The sequence below is a fragment of the Parasteatoda tepidariorum genome, chromosome 5 (assembly GCF_982258835.1).
Source record: "Parasteatoda tepidariorum strain Cologne lab strain chromosome 5, Ptep-v5.0, whole genome shotgun sequence".
In the NCBI taxonomy this organism is placed as follows: domain Eukaryota; kingdom Metazoa; phylum Arthropoda; class Arachnida; order Araneae; family Theridiidae; genus Parasteatoda; species Parasteatoda tepidariorum.
Window position 1 is genome coordinate 34,873,033 of NC_141759.1, and position 20,121 is coordinate 34,893,153.

Sequence of the window (20,121 nt, forward strand, 5' to 3'; positions counted from 1 at the left end):
GTGTTTGAGTTATCGAATCAACAATCCTTAGTTGTTGTCTGCTTTGTGTGTTTGAGTTATCAAATCAACAATCCTTAGTTATCGTCTGCTTTGCGTGTTTGAGTTATCGAATCAGCGATCCTTAGTTGTTGTCTGCTTTGTGTGTTTGAGTTATCAAATCAACAATCCTTAGTTGTCGTTTGCTTTGTGTGTTTGAGTTATCGAATCATCAATGCATAGTTGTTGTCTGCTTTGTGTGTTTAAGTTATCAAATCAACAATTCTTAGTTATCGTCTGCTTTGTGTGTTTCAGTTATCGAATCAGCAATCCTTAGTTGTTGTCTGCTTTGTGTGTTTGAGTTATCGAATCAATGTGGTGATCAGGAATATTTCATGCCAAAGTTCTAAAAACATACATTTATACATTTACAAAACACATTTACGACAAAAATTTATTTACGATTATAGCAATCTTGAGTGACAATCTAGACGAGTGGTAGCTATCGATCACCTATTCTTTCGAAAAGAAGAATAAAATGAAATATTTTCACTACCAGTATTTTGACTCCTCTGAAAATTAGTAGTTCTGAAAATAGCTTTTATAATATCAGTAATTTTTTTGAAAAAATAGTTTGGTTATTTTTAATATTTTATGTAACATAAAATAATACATTATATCAGGCAATTAAAAATATAAATATTCTGGTACTGAACTGAGAAATGATAATCATATAATAATTCATTTAGTTTTCAATAATGGAAGATACTAAATTAGCGAGTGAAAATTTAATGATAATTCATCAAATCTGACTTCATTGCTGACTGAGATTTGAAGCAACCTTAATTTGATGGTAGAATGATCCTCGTATACGACTGAAAAACAAAGGAATAATAAACGATATCAATATATTAGCACCCATGTAAGAATTCGATGCAGTGTAGAGTATTTGATGTAGTTGATCTAGATTAGTTATAAATATAACAGCGCTCAAATTTGCTGCAATCATAGTTTGTTGGTAAATTGATCTGCGTATATGACTGAAAAGCAAGGGGATAATAAACGATATCATTATGTTAGAACCTTCGCCAAAATTTTATATAGTTTAGAATCTTTGATGTAGTTTTTTCAAATTAGATTTAAATATAAAAACGCTCAAATTTGCTTCTATCAAATTTTGATACGAATCTTATCCACGTATACGATTGAAATACAGAGAATGATAAACGACTTAAATATATTAACACTTAGGTGGAGATTTTATGTAATTTAGAGTATTTGATGTAGTTTATTTAGATTAGATTTAAAAATAACTACGTTTAAATTTGCTGCAGTCTTTATTTGGTGTAAAAGTGAACTGTGTTTACAACTAGGCTACGGAAAAACGATATTACCATGTTATAGAGTAGATCAAAATTTAAAAACTATTTAAACTATCAGATCATAACCTATTCATTGATTAAGAATCGTAATTATTTACTTTTTTTTATTAAAGTGATATAACTAAAACTTTTTTTTTTTAATTCCTTATGTGTCCTAAAAAGGAAAAGGAAATAGTGGTTGATGCGCCTTTAATTTTATTTAGATACAAAAACATAAATTCATCGTTAAATATATAAAAGAAGAGAGAAATTGTTCGATGCAAAAACAGTCCTTCAACCTCAAAAATATACTTGAATGTTGTTTTTTTCTACATACGACTGGGATGCAGAAAAATACAAATAGGGATTTTTCTTAACCGAAAGTCAAGACCTGACTCAAATTAATCCCCACAAATCCAACTGCGAGAATGAGGTACAGGAGAATAACATAAAGTAGAGATACGCCATAAAAATAGGTCCCAATTGCCAGTAGATGTGAGGGTGGATACAAAGCAGGGGAGCAGGGTAAACGGGCAAAGCTCCTAAATTCAATTTGTTGCTCGGTCGTTCGTCTTAAGTACTTACATTTCTCAGGCAAGGAAGGCAGGTACAGCGAACGTGCGCCTTGCTTTGATATAAAGGGATTATATACATATTGAAAATAACAACAGTGGCTTTTCTTTACGAAACTCTTCGAAAATTTCGTATAGATACTGGATTCATTTGCATTTTAGTGTGAATGGGTCGAATAAATTGATTTAAGCAATTATAACTGATCATAAATGTGAATATAGAATGGTAAACTGAACTATGGTGTTTCCTACAAAATGCAAATAACAATGATGCATTTATGCAACACCATCTTTGTTTTTAGAAAAAAGGAATCGTCCTTTAAAATAAAACAAAACAGATCTGAGTCTTATAAACTTAAATCTCTTCAGGAATATATATCGTTAAACAGCTGACTCAATATTGAGTGAACAACTACTAATGATCAACTTCGTAGTCTTGTAATTTTGAAACCAATCCAGAAGACAAGGGAACTCCTGAACCAAATATTGAGAGAAGTATGCCTTCATGAAGGACATTTCGATGGAACTAACACGCATTTGCGTTATATGGTGAAGAAAACCTCCCACCGTTAGCCTGATGACAAGGGGACTCTAACCCATTATCCGTTTACCACTGAGGATATTTAATATCAGCATTGTTGTCGATGCGAGCTGGATGCGAAATTCGTATCTTCCTGCCATCCCTGGGATTTGAACACGGGTCATCTGAATGGGTGGTGAACTCTCTATCCCCATAGCCACCACGGCTCAACCTGTATCTTATTGAAAAAGTTCATGCTTCAAAGGTCCTCAATAAATTAAGAAAATCACAGTGGCGTTTTTCTTAAGAATATATTCGTTAGTTTATTCACTTCCAGAATTACAGTATATTTTTTTCCATTTCTGATCATTTTATCCAATCTTGAGTAAGGATTAAGTGTGGTTATAATACCAGCGTCGAAAACCAATGAGTCTGTTTCGATTGATTGCATAAACTAAGTCCCATGTATTAAATTCATAGCAGTGATAATAATCTCAGCAGTAATAATTTTTTTACTAAAATTTTAATTATAAACTAGAATTTTAAAATAAAATGTATTCATGATGCATGGCCTATAAATGCTATGCTTTGTTCAACTGCTATAAATGATATTCAAGGCCGTTACTCGGAAGAAAAAAGCCAGTTGTGAAACAATTTTTATTTTCGCACACATGCTTATTGAAAAATAGCATATTTTTAATATTTGCTATCTGCAGAGCACATATTTGCAATATACAGTGTTTAATATTTGCCATCTATAGTACCATCCTTGTCAAATGCAATTGGGTAAATGAGCCTAACATGCTCTTTGCCCATTTATTGTATCAATTACAATTATTAGGTTGATAAATTAGTACACATGGTTACCAATTTTTTAATCGCTTTTTGTGAAATTTTTTTCCAAAGGTAGCTAAGTTTATACTTTAGCGGATTATTCCTGGTTTTGTCAATTACATATCAGTCATTTTCCAAACCACTATGTGCAAATGATTTTTTAATTTTGAAATACTTTTCGGTTTATATGAAATAATAAAAACGATTCATTTCTTCAATCTTACACTATTCGGTTGGTTGATACGAACTCCACTCTCCGCTCGCACCGACCATAGTGCTTACGTAAAATATCCTCAGTAAAATATCCCATCATGGGTTAGAATTCCTTAGCTGAAGGGCTAACCGTGGGAGGTTTTCCGAACATTGTAATGTAAATGCGGGTTAGTCCCAGAAAAAGAAAACATTCCACGTAGGCTTTGCCCCTACACTTGATCTAGGAATTCCCTTGTCTTTTGGTTAGGTTTCAAAATTACAAGACGTAGAGCGTTTATAGTCGTAAACTCAGAATTGGATCGGCTGTTTAACGCCGGTTATAAATTAAAATTAAATCTTACTCTATAACTTTTTTTTATAATTTATACTAGTTGTTAATCCTGTAAATTGTTATTTCACCACCAAAATAAATATTACGGGGCGAAGATCTGAGTTAAAAGAAAGGGTGTCAATTGCTCTATTTTCTGCCAACGATTTAATAAAGTGGTAGAGAATTAGAAAATTGAATCGATATTTGCTTAAATTTACTAACATTTTAAAATCCATACCTCTAAATAACTGGTACAAACAGACGTTATTCATAACTAATTGATTCATTTTTATTTATACACTGGAGAGCCAACACATTATGACCAACCTCCATCTATAACAATGGGCTCGCCCAGGTTTTCATAGTTTCTCGCCCAGGAACAATGTTTTCATGGGGCACATTAGGACCCATAATCCTCATAGAACAACCCCTGTAAGCTACTTGAACAAAGTTGCAGACCAGGTTCACCCATTCATGGCAACAGTTTTTCCTGTGGAGGATGGTGTTTACCAACTGGATAATGCACCATGTCATGGATTGGTTCAAGGAACATTCCAGTGACTTTCAAGTCATGTGTTGCGCCCCAAATTCACCTGACCTTAATCCAATAGAGCATTTGTGGTCCTACTTGGAAAACCAAACTCGTGCTGCCACGATACCTCCTCGCAATGCGAGAGAATTGCACGACCAGTTGGTGAGCGCTTGGTACCAGATACCTCAGACTACCTATCAGCACCTTGTGGAATCAATGCCACGGAGGCTACTAGCAGTTTTGAGGGCTAAAGGTGGTCCGACATGTTATTAGCAGGGTGTAATAATGTAATGGCTCTTCGGTGTATATTATTACCACGAATAAAAATTTGCTCACAAAGCGGAGAAAGTTGGCAGCTTAGTGAAATTCAGACTGTTTAACTAACAATGCTTTATTTTGAACACGCAATCTAAAACTCCTAAAGAAGCTGATAGAGAAATCATGAATTAAACTATCTTTCCAAAATAATTAATTATGCTGGAAATTCAACAATATCAAATGAAATATTTTGATGATATTTTGTTTTATATATTTTTAAATATATATACATTAAAATTCTACTAAAATATTTTGTTGGTTTTAATTATTGAACAAAGAAAACAGTTTAGTTTCACAAAAAGTACTCTATTCAACTGTATTAAATATTTCTGGTACAAAATGTTTTGTTTCAGAATTAATTATTTCAAACCTAATTTTTAAAAAAGATGGTCTAATTTATTATTATTACTTTGATAGTCTCATCAAGCATATTAATTTTAATGATAACTTCCTCTAAGATTCAAAATTCTAAGAACTGAAAATGTAATTTCATTTGATTAAAGGGAAACCTAGTTTTAGAATTCCACCAATGTTGGATTGCCTGGGGACATATTTTCAAAACAAAACTGTCTTAAGATATTCCGTTTCTGTTTTCTAGACTACGGATTAAACTAAACTGATTTTATTTTATGAGTTATTTCTAGGAAAAATGTAATTCTCACTTAGAAGGAACAAAACATTTAAACGTGTAAAACATTTGCATATTTCAACATATATCGTAATGAGAAACGATCTAGCTGTCAAAACATATACTAGAGTGTTATAACTGAATTCAGTATTTGTTTTTCGATTGTCAGATGCAATATATAATTGCAATGATAATGTTTATTTTTGATTCCGATGTTTACTCAAATGAGATCAGTTAAGATTATTATACGGCGAAGAGTCTTTTCAAATGCCAGTTCGTTAAATTTAATTGAATTTATAATGGAAAATGGAATTTTCAGTTTTATTGTTAGAATAATTCATAAGTTGTATTAGCTTCATTTTTCATAAACTGGATTACTCATATTCTTTTGTTTTTTATGATAGGTTTTAAAAGTTTATTCTCAAATTCCATTTAAAACTAAACAACCAATTCTTAAATTAATTAATATTTTTTAATTGTTTAAAATGAGACGTTTTTAATTATCAATATTTTTAATTGTTTAAAATGAGATGTTTGCAATCATCAATATTTTTAATTATGTAAAAATGAGTCATTTAATACACAAGTTTGTTTAAATTGTTTGAAAATATAATATAAAAATAAAATTTTAGTATTATATTAGTTAATACCATTCATTGCTCCTAACTTTTGTTTCTTACGATAGGTTTTAAAAGTTAATTCTCAAATTTCATTTAAAACTAAACAACCAATTCTTAAATTAATTAATATTTTTAATTGTTTAAAATGAGATGTTTTTAATTATCAATATTTTTAATTGTTTAAAATGAGACGTTTTTAATTATCAATATTTTCAATTGTTTAAAATGAGATGTTTAAAAATCATCAATATTTTTTAATTAAATAAAAATGAGTAATTTAATGCACAAGTTTGTTTAATTTGTTTGAAAATATAATATAAAAATTAAATTTTAGCATTATTTTAGTTAATACAATTCATAAGATGTATTGTTCCGAATTATTGTTTCTTACGATAGGCTTTAAAAGTTTATTCTCAAATTCCATTTAAAACTAAACAACCAATTCTCAAATTAATCTATATCTTTAATTGTATTAAATGAGATGTTTAAAATGCCAGTTTTTTAAGTTTGATTGAATACACAATAGAAAGTAGAATTTCTTAATGTAGTTTGAATTAATCATAAGTTGTATTAGAGCAATTTTTCATAACCAGTATCACTTGTAGTTTTTTGCTTATTACGATAAATTACGAATATTTGTTCTCAAAACTTATCTAAATTTAAGCAATAAATTTCTAAAATTTATCAGTATTTTAAATTATATAAACTGTATTTAATGTTTTGTAATGTATAGAGAAAAAAACGCTTTGTTTCTACTTTTTTGTTACCTACAGATTAAGCAATGTTAATTCCATTTCACGAATTGCTTTAATTAAAAATATAATTCTCATTTGCATACATAAAAGAATTTGCATATATTATGAGAAATGATCTGGCTGTTAACATATATTTTCTTTGTCGTATAACCAAATTTAATTATTTCTTATGGAGTGCTACTTGTAGTATGCTGCAATATCCTAAATGGAATGAGAATGTTTATTTTTTTCCACGGTTTTCTCAAAAGAGATCAAATTAAATTAGAATTCGGCAAATGGATGTTTGAAATGGCAGTTAGTTAAAACTTAATTGATGTGGAATGCGAAATTGAATTTTTAGTTCTAATGTTGTTTGAATTGTTCATAAATTGAATGAGCTTCATTTTTTTTAAAAGATGGAACACTCATAACGTTTTGTTTCTTACCAAAGATTTCAATAAATTATTCACTAACGCCATTTAAAACTAAATAAGTTTTAATATTAATCTATGTTTTAAATTATATAAATTGTATTTTATGCTTTGTATTGTCGCGTGTAGACGCTATTTTTAATTGATTCTTTGCGCATACTTTTACTATTCTGTTAGCTACATATTGAGATTCATTTTAAGAATTGTTTTATAGAAAAATTTTCTCCTCACTCTGCGGAAATGAACAATATAAACGTGGTGAATTAGCATATATGTTATTGTAATGAGGAAAGATTTAGCTGCCAAAATATATTTAATTTTGTCTTATGAATGAGTTTAATAAATATGTTACAATACCCTAAATACAATGGAAATGTATATTTTTGTTTTCTCAAGAGAAACCAATTATATTATGATATTGCAAATAAACGTAATCGAAATATTGCTGTAAAGTTAGTTCGTTAAGTTCAGTTGAATATATAATGGCATTAGAGTTTTTAGTAATGTTGTTTGATTAGGAACTCAGTTTAAAGAATCTGCATTGCTCGTAGCTTTGTCCGACAGCTGAATTTGCAGTCTTTGTGCTATTTCTAGTCTAGTTATGAATTTGTTTTTGGTGTATATCATACCTGCCAACTTTTAATCCCTTCCATTATCATTTTTCCCAGTGGTATTAAAATGGAATTAAAACTTCAATTTTAAGCAAAGAAATACGTTGTATTTGAGAAAACTCAAGTTAACAAACATGATAGTAACTCATATTAATATATGTGCTTAATTTTTGTAAGAATAGTGGTGATCGAAATAATCTAAAAATTAAGTTTATAAAAGAAAAAATAGCATATACTTACTACCACTTTAAATATGAAAATAAAATCTTCCGGAAAATCCGGAAGAGTTTGGCAGGTATGTGTATATACATAAGCTGAAAATGAATAAAATAAGACAAATAATGGTTTACTCTGAAATAAAAACTTCGAGTTTTGTTGAAAATGTTTAGTAAGGAAACATATTTCTTTTTTCAGGATAATACCATAGTTGCCAGCTTATTGTCCTTCCGAGAATGATTTTCACCAGTGGTAGTAAAATAAAAATTGAAATACAATTATGAACAGAATTATCTGTTTTAATTTACTCCCAGCTGAAAACTAACATCTCAAAATATTGATAAATTTTTATGTAGTGGTGGCCAAAATCATTTCGAAATAAATTTTGAAACCCAAGAAACAAGTGGGAAACATGAATTTTTCAACGAATTTTAAAGTATTAATAACATTTTAACACGTTCACACCGGGGTGACCCACCGGTGGGTCACGCTAGATTGTCTCATCGGGCGGCGCACCGGAGTAAAAACTGGTAACAAATGAATTTAATTTATTAGTTTTTTTCCGGGGATAATAAAAATCCATAACTACGAATAGTTTTTAACGAATACAATTTTTATATTGAATTGCTTCTTCGTCTTGATAAATTTCCTTACAGTGAATTGTTATTGTTGAGAATAGATTAACTCCTCCCGAATATTATCTAATATTGAAATAGTTCTTCTACCAGTATTTTCTCTTTTCCGACCCGCTTTCAGGCGCAACACCCGGCGTGAACGTGTTAAGCAAAATGCGTAAAATTTGGTTGCCACGCTTAAAAATTGGCCAAATAAAATAAATTGAATGTTAAAAGCATTTCGTGCATTTAATTTATTTTTTAAAGAATTTGTTTGTTTCTTCAACTCCTCCTATAACTGAAAGCCTTCACACGGTTTTTTGTAGGTAGTCCGATTAGACCACAATGATTTTAAACTAGTTAACGAAAAAGCCATCTAATACAAAATCTAGTAAAAAGAAGAAAGTGGTAGCAAATATATGTCTGAAATTTTTTTAAATTTATGAATATGATTGGTTTGTCTTATTTTTTTGTCAACCACTACAGATTCAATTCTCAAATATATATATATTAAATTTCTCTCAAGTGTTTTTAAAATGGAAAAAGGCTGCTAACGGGCCCCAGGCTCCCAGATAAATGTTGAGAATGATGATGATGTCTTTAAAATAGTAAGGGCCATTTAGGCATACCTGCGAACTTTTACGCATTTGGCGTAAAATTTTATTTCTAATTTCAAAGTGGTAGTAAAGTGTATGCTATCTATGTATTCCTTGCAAAGTAAAAAATAAATTTTTAATCTTTTTGATTACCACTATTTTTAAAAAAATTAAGAATATATAATAATATGTAATACAGATGCAATAATTCGTAAAAGCTTTTTCATTATTAAGCTTATGTGTCTGCCTAATACTGTAATTTAAATTTTATTAAACTACCACCGGGGAAAATCATCTTCGAAAAGATTAAAAGTTGGCAGGTATGCATTTAGGCCTCAGATGTCCAGTTCTACAACTACGAACGAACTTTTAAAATAGAATTTGGGATCACGCGCACAACTGGTTCACTTTTTAAATAGTCTGCGCAGACTACTTACAAAAAAGCATGTAGAGGCTTATTTAACTGAATAATATAATGCTGTTTTGAAACACTGTGAATTATCGTATAAAAATTACATATTAACAATATCAACAATAGTTTTGTTGAAGTAATTTTCTTAAAAATTATTATTAATTTAAATGTTTATAAGCATTTTGATTTTGTAAATTTTGATCAGATAGACCTGCCACTTCAAAAACCCGAAGACCCTAGTCAGACTGAGAAACTTGGTTGTGAAAAATTGAAAAATAAGTAATTTCACGAAGATACCGCAAGAATAAATCCTTTTAATCACATGATGGGTTTTTTCTTTTAGCGAGAAATTCAATTTCTTTTCATGTAAAGATCACGTGATAGGAAAACATAAAACCCTCTAAAAAGTATACTTTTGAGAAAGAACATGTTTACAATCGCAAAAATCAATCTTCTTGTATTTCATTTTTCTTACCGCGCGTATGCGAAATTTCACGCATTAAAGAACGCAAAAAGAGAAAACCGTCTAAAAAAAAAGCGAAGGAGCGCTATTGAAAATTGTTACAGTGTTTGTTTTGAATATCTCGTTTAGTCTACACAGAATAAGATTTTTTTTTTTGCTATAGAGAAAGATCATGTTCGGTAAAAAGATAAACAAAACTTTCAATTTAAATATTTTTTTTATCAAATTTTATCATTACTTTTAAGAAAAACAAGACTTTTCAATTTGAATTTTTTAATATTAAGAAAAATTTTGTTTTTAACATACTGATACACCCATACAAAAATAATCAGTTTTGATAAAAACGTTTACGAAAATGTAGAAAAAATTAATAAATATAATAATTAGCGCTTTTTCATTTCACTAAAAGATTTTCTTACAACGCATAATAAACAGAATATTTTTTTATTGAACTGAATATGTTTTAAATAGTTTTTTGAACTATTCTAATTAATATTTTGTATATCTAATTTTGAATATCTAATTGCTCCATATTCATTAAAATAAATATTTTTGTACTTTAATTAACTAAAGTGAAATCTCTGATTTAAATTAGAGATTTATTTTTAATTATCACACGCATTGTAAACCAGAGTTTATCTTCTTTAAGACTGCTATTAAATGATTTAGCAAAACCATTTTTGTTTTTTTAGTTATATTATGAATTCACATTTATTTAGTTATATTATGAACACATAGCTTAGTTCTCTTAATAAATTATTATTTTTTTAAATTAAAAAACTGTTCTTTTTCTAAAGAAAAAGCATTGCATGGTTGAATAACAAAGCTTTCAGCATGTATCAAAGTAATTTACACATCCTAATGGTGTTTTAGTGTTTATTAACTACGTTTATTACTTTTTAATTTAAATTTTATCAGTAAAAATATTTTATTAAGATTAAGTTTTTAAATTTTCTAAAATGTTTTGACAGTTGATAAATGAAAATAGTCTGTTTCCCTCTTTGATAAAATTATTCAATATTTTAATCTAATTATGAATTATTTTTTTATAGTTAATAATATAATATAATAAAATACAAATTTAATAATTAAAATATATAATAAATTTTTTTTTTTGAAATTATAGTTTTTAATGAAACATTAGAAATCAGATTCAAATAGATGAATAAAAATATAAAATCAACAATTCATGAGTATTATCAACAATTCATATAAAATCTATTCATCTAAGACAAATTTTTAAATAATGAAAAAAGGGATAAAATAATAAAGTTCAGCTTTTTATATTTTGTTTTAAAGACCTTTATTTTTTTTAAATATGTAACTTTTATTTTCATACAATTTAAACAAAGTTAAGAATGTGTTATTTTGAAATTATAATCTAAGTTTAGGAGTATATAGAAATTAAAATACTTGCGAATACTAATTATTTTAAGATGATTCAGGATTCGACAAAATGCTTTAAAAAACGGTAGAGAACTACAATCTAAAATATGTTGATTTTCGGTTAATTTCGCAAATTTTTTAAGAGGGCTCTACCATCACCTCCTACATTATAAAGCCTCCACACGGTTTTTTTAGAAGTAGTCTGCGCAGACTATTTAAAAAGTGAACCAGTTGTGAGCATGAAACCAATTTCTATTTTAATAGCAATTAAGAGAAATTTATCATATATATTTGAGAATTGAATCTATAGTGGTTGAGAAGTAAATAAGTCAAACCAATTATATTCGTAAATTAAATACATTTTTAGACATACATTTGCTACCACTTTCTCAATTTACTAGATTTTCTATTAAATGGCTCTTTCGTAAACTGGTTTACCTTCATAGTGGTCTGATCGGACTACCTATAAAAAACCGTGTGGAGGCTTTCAGTTATAGGAGGCGTTGGCTTTATGCTGCTTCTCTGCGACAAAGTAGATCATCACATAAGCTTTTGAATCATTTCGAAGTATTGGTGATTAAAAGCCCATAAATCGAATTTACAAAATCAAGAAGCAACATTCCATTCGAAAATATTTCTCAGCTGTTCGGAGTAAGTTGGCATATTTGTATCGTGGAACAAATTTTTTTGTTTCATTTATATAAGTACTTGATCTTGCATAATTCAGTTGTGGGAATTTAAAATCTCAAATTAGTTTTGCTTCTAAAGTCATAAAATTTTTTTTTCAATATAATATTTTTAGTTTACTTTATTTCTTTGTATGAATGTACAAGTTTATGAAGAACGTGTAGGTTTAGAAACATATACACTTGTCTGATTCTTTAAAAATAACAATTAAAACAAAAAAATATACCTTACGTACCTTAATATATAACATGAGGGACTTTAATGTATCGTTTTTTTCCTACCACTTTCTACGTAGCAGTGTAGTGGAGACACGTAGTAGTCAATTGAGAGAGTTTTAAAAAATCCTGGTTAGAAATATATTAAGTTGCATGAAAACTGTAGCTTGTAGACAGAATCCGATTGCAGATTTGAAATGAACGATGCGAAGATACGTGAAATCCATTCAAAAATCTCATGCAGCAAAATACGAAGAAAATTTGTCCCCCAAGGTCATCTATCAGTTTTTTAAATGTTTTAAAATTAGTTTTCATTGAAACATAACAAATCTGACCGAGAGGCCAGGAGAAGCGTTGGTAGGGCACTGTGCTCATGTCCAAGAGGTCGTGGGTTCGATCCCCGTTGGCCGAAGACTTCCCGTGTAGCAAATAGTGACAGATGCACGTTAAATTTGTCGAGTCACAAAGTCCTCCATGTTCTCATAACAAATCCTACCTCTAGAGGTTACTGATCCAGGAGTTTCCTTGTCTTCCGGTTTGGTTCAAAATTACAAGGTAACGGAGTTGAATATTAGTAGTCGTAAACCCAAAATTGGGTCGGCTGTTCAACGACGGTTATTGAATAAAATCTGATCTTGAGCATCGATGGCTCAGGGGATAGAGCGTTCGACTTCCATTGAGTTGAACCGGGTTTGAATCCCAGTGATGACTGGTCGATAAGAATTTCGCATCTGACTCTCACAGAAAACAGAGCTGACGTAAAGCATCCTCAGTGGCAGACGGATCATGGGTTAGAGTCCCCTTGACGTCAGGTTAACCATGGATGATTTTCATGGCTTTGCTTTTTATGTAACGCAAATGCGGATTAGTTCCATCAAAGAGGTCAAATTTCTCCCAATGCTTGATCCAGGAATACTATATTGGGTTCAAAATTATAAGGCTACGCAGTTGAACATTGATTGTCGTAAACTCAAAGTTGGGTCGACTGTTCAATGGCGGTCATAAAATATAAAAAAAAAAATTCTGATTGAAATAATTAAGTAAAAAATAGAATAAGTAATTCACGAGTTGTAATTTTAAGTTTAAATTTTAAATAATGAGAAAAAAATTGGTAAAATTTATTTCATAATATAGGGTAAACTAACCAGTGAAGGAACACTTAAGCTTCGCTTGCCTTTTAAAAAATCGTATTAATTTCAAAATTCGTAATATCAGTTAAATGACAGTGTCAACATATTTGTTACTAATTGCAAACTAAGCAAAAAAAATTTCGAGAACTTACATAATATTGTTTTAAAGTTTTGGTGGTTCAAATAACAAGTAGTAAGAAGACCCAGTGAAGGAACAGCTCTTACCAGTGAAGGAACACAAAATTGCCCAGTGAAGGAACACTTAATTTTGGTTATTTTTTAATGCTCTTTATGAATTTTTTAGCCATACAAATACAGTCGGACATCTATTTAACGAACTTCCATTCTACGAATTTCCCTATTTTACGAATTTTTTAGAGGAACCAAGAGCATTTTGGAAATTTTTTTGTAAAATAACTTCCATATAGCGAAGTGAATTTTCTATTTAACGAACTTTTCATTGAGATAAACTTTCCCTATTTTCCAAAATATTTCTTAACATTTTAAGCTTGTTAAAGCAGTTTATGGGGGAAATGACCTTGAATTAATTTTCGAAGCCACTGCTTTATGAAATGTATTACTGTTTTGTCTAAAAATTATCTTAGTGAAAGCAGTAAATTCCCTTTCCCTTTTTGTTTGCACTTCAAACGAAAAACTCACTTCAAATTAACGGATTTCATCCGTAGCAATTTAACTTAACGCAAGTGGTAATGTATGTTTAAAATTACTTTTATAATAAATGCAACTATATTTTTATACATAAATTTAGACTTTTTTTAGTTGAAAATGTATATAGCATGATAGTGTAACACTGGATAATGTTTTGCTCTATTCTTGCTTTCCATGCAGATTTCTTTTATGGTTGAGATTTATATGATAAATAGTAGATACTAGTTTACAAGATAAAAGTGTATCAATTGCTATTTTAATTATGTCTAGTGTTTAAGAATTTAAAACCTGTTTTGTGTTGTTTAAGTATTTTAAGAGGTGATTTTCTATTTAACGAATTTTCCATATAACGAGCTTATTATTGGTATTTAGTGATTTTGTTAAATAGAGGTCCGACTAAAAACAAGACTATTTGTGAAATTATAAGATACAAGTACTTGTAAAATGCTAACTTTTTTCTGTAATCATGAACTAGAAATGAAAGTGATGTTTAATACAAAATAAATAAAAAAAAATCATTCTTTCTTATAATTTGACAGTCAAATCTAAATCATTGTGTCATCCGATGCTGTTTATTATCATTATTATTTTATCACCTTTTTGTTTACTCTTTTTCCTCTTATTTCTTGAAGCTTTTTTTCTTTTTTAAGTATTTTTTCTTTCTTTTTCTTTTCCATGTTCTCTTGTTTTAATGTTTTTTAGATCTTTCAGCCTCTTGAAATTTTTTCCATTTCTTTGAAGTTAGTGCAAAAGGTAATTTATTCGCTTTTCTTCTTATTTGACCTTTCGTTTTATCATCAATATTTGGCCAATGTAAATGGTTCTTCCAAACTTCTTCTGATTTTTCAGCAACATTTCTAGAATGCCTTTCTCGAAAATAGACGGGGGAAAGGTGTCTTGAAGTTTGAGGCAAATCCATCTCTTGTTGACTTATATCTAGAGGATCTTTAGAAGTACTGATTTTACTTACAGAATCATTTCTTTTTTCAACTAAGAGAATCAGCATGAGGACTCATTTCAAATTCGATATCTAATATGCATTCATTATCAATACTAGCTTCAGTTCCTAAGTTTGACTTAACCAAGTGGTCTTCTTTTAATACGTGCTTCTTCCATATTGAAAAAAGTGGACATTTTCACATTCTTGGACATTTTCGATATTCGACTCTTCCGTCAATGCTGTGTTAAAAATTTACAACATATCTTGAGGGATTTCCCTCTCAAGCTTCTGAAGAAATTGAATATCGTTTCTGTTTAACTTTGTTTTTTGTTGAGGAACTTGCTTCTAAATTCTAACATTGTAAAGTAGTTTCTATAAATTATATAATCACGTTGCTATCCTATAATGATAGCTTATTAGGAGTTCTTGGTGCAAAAGCCAGCGAAAAAATGTTCTATTAAAATTTTTATGATTATATTTAATTAGTTTTCGATTTGTAAACATTGTTTATTAAGTTGCCTAAAATTCGATGTAACTACACAACCCGTTAATAAATATAAATTATAATTTTTCATAAATTAAGCTATTAAATTAACATTTTGAACTGAAATTATTTCAGGAATTATTCATACAATTTTTAACAAAATTTCGGTTGTCCTCTATATAGCAGAATTAATTATTCTAGAGTCATGTAAAATCATATATCACACATCACTGTTCATTCACTGGAAGTATTCCCAGTGTAGGAATATGCCTGTTTCTTCACTGGTTAGAAGCTGTTTTTTGTCTTTTAAACAAAATTTTGATGTATAATATGACTAAAAGTACAAGAAAATTACAAAATTTCTTTTATTTTCATTAACTGAGAAATGAACCCAGTAAAGAAACACTTGTTCCTTCACTGGTTTTTCATCGTTTGGTGATCCAGTGAAGGAACATGCCTGTTCCTTCACTGGTTGGAAGTTGTTTTTTGTCTTTTAAACAGAATTTTGATGTATAATATGACTAAAAGTACAAGAAAATTAAAAAATTTCTTTTCTTTTCATTAACTGGGAGAAAAACCCAGTAAAGGAACACTTGTTCCTTCACTGGTTTTTCATCGTTTGGTGATCCAGTGAATAAACACCCCCTTATCTCAGTACTTGATTATGCTATGGTGCTTTAAAAAATATAAAACGTAACTTCAATAACTATATTTTGAATTCTCTTTTTCACAGTGAGAAAAATAAGACTACTACATGCAATTAATTCCACTTCAAACATATAAGTACAAACACTCACCTTATAATTTTTTCAACGAAACAAGGTGTTGCAGAGATAATAACAAATTCAAAAATTTTTTCAGAGAAATCTATTTGACCAGATAATCCAAAATATTGCTAGATGACTTCCTATTGTTTGGCAGTAAGCTATTGTTACCAATCAATCTAAAGAAAAACTTTCAAATTCTTATTTTTAATCAATATATATGAAATGTTCCTTCACTGGGTAGTGTTCCTTCACTGGTTGGTTTACCCTATTTTACACAATTTTTTTAGTATCTTTATTATCTTATATTTTTTAACGTCTATTTTCATACAAATAAAATAAAGTTAGGAATATAGCTTTTGGAAAATATCCCACTTGTAACATTCCCCATAATCTTTAAATGTTGCTTGTTGTTATAAAGAACTAATCCATAAAATTTGAATTGCCTGGAAATGCTGTTTTTTATTATTAAATAGTATAAAAATTTAATTTCATTATATTGTAACAATTATCAATAAGATAATTTATTCAACAACGCATTTCATCGAAAAAAAATGTGATTAAAATGTGATTAACAAAAATATTATGGACACATTATTTGAATAGTTAACTTATTGAGCAATTTAATTTATTAAACTTCCTAGGAATATTATAAGAACCTAAGCAAATTTTACTTAGGTTGTTTACTTTGCTAAAGGTTAAGTGTTTGAAAGATAATGAATCAAAGAAAAAATACTGAAAACTATAATCAGTTCGAAATACAATATGCGCTCTCTTTTGTATTCAGTAAAGACAAAAGTTGGCAACAACATCATCTTAGTCAAATTGGGGCATTATCTCTGTGAGCCCAAATTTAGGAGAAAATCCCTCGCCAAGCCACCATCTTCTACATTTTGCAGGTGGATGTAATCATCCTGAGTGCTGTTCTCCATTACAAGGCCTTAAGTCCGCTCGGTGTGCAGGTTCTTTCTCTGCCAGCACGTGCTGCAGCCTACACTTTTAACGGCCTATGCCCCCCTTTCCCCTTCATTCTCTTTTTATAGACCTATTTATTTATTTATTTTTTACTCGAGCCGGAGTTCCTGTATCCTGGAATTTCTTTACACGGAACTAGCCTTTTCAAAACGAATTTATCAAGCTAAAACGCGCCAACTCTTTTTATTTATTTATTTACTCTTGGTACCTCTCTCTCCTGTTCTGAGTGTAGTTGTAGAAGGGAAATGTGATTGGTGGATGTTGTTGTAGCACACCGTTTTAATGCTCGAGTCATGTGAGCCGACTTAAGTCTGTAAATGACGGCGGGTGTTTTGGGACGTTTTAGGGATGCTTTGGCGAAAGTAGAGTTTGAAGACTTAAGTAAAAGTTCATGTGTTTCAAATTAATGTTCATTTTTTTCTGTTAAATATATAATGCATGTTGGCTTCTCAGATTGTCTGACAGCGGGGTACTTTGATAATTAACGACAACCAGAGGGCTATAATAAAATATTTATTAACTATCCCCGAGCCACAAATTTGTAAATTATACAAAATTGTAAACCGGGAGTAAATTTTAAAGTGATAAATTAAATTATTAAGTAAAAAGTTGAGGTTTTGAATACTACTTTTGTTCTAGACAGTGATAAGTATAATTTTTAATGTTAAAATTAATCTTAATAACATTGGCGAACAATCTTCTTTTTGCATTTGTAGAAGACCTTATTCAATTCGGGTGTGAGAATTTCAAATCTAAAATTAGTTTTGTTTCGAAAACTACAGATTTCTTTTTCAAAATGATATTTTTAGTTTATTTTATTTTTTCTCATAATGTACAAGTTTATAAGGAATGCATGATTATACATGCATGCATATACACTAGTCTGCTTCCTTGCGAATAACATTTAAGATAAGAAACATATGATCTTAACTTGCCACATCAAAAACTCAAATGCATTTTCTCCTTCCTCTCCTCATGTCCTATATACAGGAGAAATGGGAACACTTAGTTGGCAATAAATTATAAAAATTCCTGTTTCAGTCTATATTATTGAAATAAGTCGTGGTGGTTCAGGGGATAGAGCGTTTGCCTTCCAATTAGTTGAACCATGTTCGAATCCCAGCGATTGCCGGTCTATTCAAATTCCGTACCTTGCCTACGCCGACCTCAGTGGTAACGTGAAATATCCTCAGTGGTAGATGAATCATGGGTTAGAGTCCCCTTACCGTGAGAGATTTTCGTGGTTTTTCTCTCCATGTAAATCAAATGCTGGTTAGTTCCATCAAAAAGTCATCCACGAAAGCAAATTTCTTTTGGATTGGGTTCAAAATTACAAGGCTACGTAGTTGAACATTAGTAATCGTAAACCCATAATTGGGTCGGCTGTTTAACCTTGGTTATAAAATAAAATATAATTAAATTTCATAAATACGGTAGCTTACAGAGAGAAACAAATTGCAGATTTAAAATCAGCGATATGAACATTAAAAAAAATTATCATACAACCGAAAAAAAATTGTTCCCTAGCGTATAAGAAGGAAAACATTGCTCAAGAATTTTTTGAATTGTTTTTAAACGATACTGAAACAATTAAAAAATTTCGAAGTTTTAGTTATGTTCGTTTGTTTGGTAGTTCTAGTCACGTGTTACTTGTCGTATTTACTTGCTCAGTACAAGTTTTGGTTAGATTTAAATAGAAAATTGTAAGTCGGAAAGAAATTTAAAAAAGATAACTGCTTGTAATGTACTAAATACGTTGGATTTTAAAATTAAAAATGAGTTTAAATAATAACTGATTTGATCAAACATTATATTTTGATCTAACTAATCCAGTATAATGATTTAAAATATTCAAGATAACAATAGACAAGTAGTATAACAGTATAGACGAGACACAACAATTGACAAGACAAGCATTGCTACGTGCAAACTCTTTTAATTATTTATTCTTGGTGCATATCTTGTCTGTTTTGAAAAATTTTTTAAACACTACTGAAACAATAATTAAAATATTTCGTAGTTCTAATTATGTCCAATGATATAAGTTTTTTTTAAATTTTTTATTAATTATTTCATCATTTTTTAATACTATCCAAACTTTACAAAACAATCCAAATGTTTATTTAGCAATGTGCAATGTTATATAATACTATTGAAATGCTGGATTATTTTCTTTATGTAATTTTAAATGAATCATGTATTTCATAAAAAAGGAAGTAAACAGTTAACAGAATTATTAATTTTTTGCAATTAAAATTAAATTGCAGAGTAAAAAGCAATTGTAAGAACTACTGAACGTAACTTATGTTGATTTAATTCAAACATTAGTCTGAAGTAATAATTTGGCACTGTACGATTTATGGAAAACTAAATGAGGTAGTCAAAGTTAATCCGAAATTATTTTTTTTTGTAAGCATACATTTTAAATTCTTAAGAAAATTATTTATTTAAATCATCTAATGTCCAATAATCCTCAGACTATGAATTTACATTATTTAATAAATTTACATACATTCTAAATGCTGTAAAAAATATTTTTAGTAAATAGAGAATGTTATACTTCAATATTTGATTTCATATTTTCAAAAAAATAGTTGTGATCAGGGTATGATTATATTTTTCAAAAGCAGTAGCAAAATGTGCTAGTGCTACTAGCGAAATCAAGGTTAATACAAGCATGTTTTAAAGCTGTAACGAATTTCGTTGTGTGATGCAGAAAATTCAATATACTCATTGCTGTGTGACTTATTGCAATAAAAAGATCTCTCAAAGGTAATTATTAAATATGTGTCCTAATATAAAAGCTTAAATACTCAAATGCGACATTCTGAATACGTCGGTAGTAATAATACCGTATTTAAAACATCGAGATTTCAAAAACAATCCGGAAATTACAGGGCTGGAAGTTAA

At 29.3% G+C, this 20,121-nt stretch overlaps 1 protein-coding gene across 5 annotated transcripts in view; it reads left to right on the top strand.

Moving 5' to 3' along the window:
- Nucleotides 1–20,121, top strand: part of VAChT (Vesicular acetylcholine transporter) — a 298,477-nt gene that overhangs the window by 25,077 nt on the left and 253,279 nt on the right. The gene's annotated exons all lie outside the window — the stretch shown is intronic.